Here is a 3,226-nt window from a genome sequence, read left to right as displayed (position 1 = left end):
TTTCTCCCCCTCCTCCCTCCCGTCCCCCCCAGCCTATCTAGTTAATCCATTATAGAAGCTGTTATTCAAAGGTAACTCAAGGATACTAGAATTAGAATACATACTTTTGCTCCCACTGAGTTTGGTTGTGCTCCATATAAAAATTACATCCTTCAGTTTGTTGTTTTGTTTATATATTTTACCTTTGAAATAGTATCTTATCAATCATTAAGTGTTCCTAATTGCACAGAAATGAGACTGTTTTCAATAAATAATTCCACTTTAATGGCAAAGTAATAATTTAGACAGATACAGTGTGCACACCTGCAAAAAATATATGCAAGCTGGTTTACAAGCTAGAGGAACAATAAACCAATAGAAAATACATCATCCAGTTAAATCCGATGACACCAATTACTTATTATTAGGGCTTTACAAAGACTACAAAACTTTTCAGATGATTTATTTCACTGTTTCTGTCTATTTACATGATATGTTACATCAAAAATGTACAAAATATAAAATGTATACAGACAAATGCTTCACAAACATTTTTAAGTTGTAAACTAGGTGGACTCACTGAGATGTATTGCAGGAAGTTCTGTATATGATAATACTGTGTGTGTTTGTGTGTCAAATATAGCAGGAAAAGATTTGCAAGGTTGCTCAGACCACATACATGCTCTGTTTACTTGCACACCTCACGCATCCATATAACACATGCACATTATGCTGGGAAGGAAGAATGAAGGAAATATTTTTGCCAGAATTTTAACTGCCACAGCGTGGGATCAATATGGCCGAATGCTGGTCCCAGGCAGCAGAGGCAGAGCCCACCCTTCAGCATCACTCAGTCTCCAGCTGCAGCTTCAGAACTATAGTTCAACTGATCAGTGGCTGTAATAGGGTTAAACCTGCAAGCCAGAAGGAAGTACTTTGCTCCATCCTCCTGGGTTAGCAGAGAAGCACAGCTGATGGCAGCCCTACGTGCTTCAACTGTGGTGCAGAAAATCAGCATCCCTACTAAGACATGCATCCCAATATTGAAGGATTGATTTTTTTGGGGGGGGGAGGGGGCGGGATTGAGGTGCCTGTGGTATGCAAGTAAATACAGTAATAAAGAGCAGCTGTTGTTTTACTCAGTTGACAGATACATGTGCTCATGGTTCAAACTAGAAACTGATCTAGGTTTGGGGCCTGACCTCAGACAGACTAAATTCAATGTGCATAAAATCAGTTAGTTTGTACTAGGGCAATAGCACCGTGTAGGAACCTCTGTATTCAGTGATGCAGTTAAGTGCCATTGAAAACTGCATTGGTTTCTTTGTTTTACAGCAAATGACCACAGGGTGGCCATGAAGAGTTAATAGCACCAATTACACATCCTGAAGGTAACATCCATTTAAGTGTACAAGTACCTGTCTACACAATGCCATAGCCCTTAGATTACATTTGTTTTACATTATTTTAACCAGTTGTCTCTTGTGGCAATAGCATTTCCAATTACTCTGCACAGTTTTCATGCAATCTGTTTGTAGCCTGCCATGACAGATGCACTTAAAACAGTTTCATTTTTTCCCCAAGAATGTATTGGCTTCAGACACAAATTGAAACGTGCTCACTGTAGCATTGATAGCTCCTGCATAGTCAGAACAACTGTAAATACAGGACAAACACACCAGGTAAGAAGAGCTTTAAGGTTTGCATTCTGTATTTGTTTGCAACATACAGGAAATCTCAGCAAGTGAAACATCTCTTAACATCAACAGGATAAAATACATTTTTTTTTTGTTTGTTTGCTTTGATTTGTGCAAGGCATTTTGTATTTACAATACCCACCCAGTAGACTGTGCAAAACCAACCCACTTTTACAGTATAAACTCTTCCTCTTCCACAGTGGACTTCACTGCTTCAGTGTTCTTTAATGTTGAATTTCTCATGTACAACAATAGCAATCAAAACAACATGCTAAAACTAGAAAAAGGAGAAAAAAGAAAAAACAAATATTTGTGCTCATGCTGCATCAAGTGCGTCCAGCTCTGCTGGATAAGAATTCGAAACATTTAGCCTTCAAAAAATCCATTCCATAGGGCTGAATGGATTTGAACCAACTTTCTCAGCTTTTCAGGTGGTCATGGAAGTGGGTTTTGGGTTTCTTGTATAATTCTGAGGGTAGGCAGAGTAATCTATTCACAAGATAAAAATACTATATAGCAACTGTTCTTTCTCCTATCCATTTCTTTAAAAAATCATGATATACAGATATGAGGCTACTGTGTTAACTGACATTATCTTGTTAGTAAATGAAAGAAAGCAGTGTAACTTACCAATGGTTTAGGAATTAAACCAACTGTAAAACTGTTCTAGAAATCTGTTTTAAGGCAGTGAGACAGCACCATAGGAAATGTTCCTTCTTTCACTGAAAAGGCTCAAACAAATGAAGCCCTAAGAAGCCTTTAGTCAGTGTTGCTTAATAATTGGTATAAAACTGTTGTTAAGGAGTGGGCAAGTGGTTAAAAAAGACCTTTGTGGTAAAAACAACTTTATAAAATCTGTGATTCGTACACTAAAAACTTGATGGAGCGCGTCACTGTGACCATGGCAGTTAGAATTAAATTGGCACTTATCCAGCATATCACAGTAGTGTTTTCTGGTGATTGCACAATACTGTTTGTGCTTACTGAGTTCCTATCATCCTCTTTGCTTTCTTTTGGAATGGGCAGTAGAGTACAACACACACTACTGTAGTCCTGTGACCAGCACCATGTGGCACAACAGAGGTTAGAAGAGGAGCAGAAAACCACATTGCTAATGCAGCACCTTAGAATCAACTAAAGTTAAAAACAAAAAAGTTTGCACTGTAAACTTGTAAAGAGAGAGGGAGAAAACAAAAGATTCCAGTTTGGCTAACACATGTGCAATCTGCTTAACTGCCCTTCATTTAGGGCCCTTTCCAGTTGATTCATGGAGTCTCACTTGGCTCCGCAGATATTGAAATGCCTTGAAATTAAATTAATTCAAGCTTGCCACTTCAATTTTTCTTCCCGACTTTGCAGAGTTAAATCTCCTGCCTACCTACAACACACCGTTCTTGTTCAGCGACCTCGGAGTGCTGCTTTAATACTGGCAGTGGTCTAGTGGAAATAATTTTTTACCATAATCCTCTACGAAGGCTTGTCCCCCCCCCCCCCCCCCCCCCCCCAGCGTCATCTGCGGGGGTAACCGCCAAAACAGCACCTGGCGTGGG

The 3,226-nt window shown here is 39.2% G+C and overlaps 1 protein-coding gene across 1 annotated transcript in view; it reads right to left on the bottom strand.

Annotated features, from left to right (window-relative positions):
* Nucleotides 1-240: 240 nt before the first annotated feature.
* The window catches only part of NAV3 (neuron navigator 3), a 1,048,024-nt gene continuing 1,045,038 nt past the window's right edge, over nt 241-3,226 (bottom strand). The window contains exon 41 of the mRNA XM_019514774.1: nt 241-3,157. The gene's annotated coding sequence lies outside the window, so the exon portion shown is untranslated. The remainder of the gene's footprint in view (nt 3,158-3,226) is intronic.

The sequence above is a fragment of the Gavialis gangeticus genome, unplaced genomic scaffold, assembly GCF_001723915.1.
Source record: "Gavialis gangeticus isolate Ggan-Ray unplaced genomic scaffold, GavGan_comp1, whole genome shotgun sequence".
Classification (NCBI taxonomy): domain Eukaryota; kingdom Metazoa; phylum Chordata; order Crocodylia; family Gavialidae; genus Gavialis; species Gavialis gangeticus.
The sequence above is the reverse complement of the archived record's forward strand: the minus strand, read 5'-3'. Positions and strand labels throughout refer to the sequence as shown.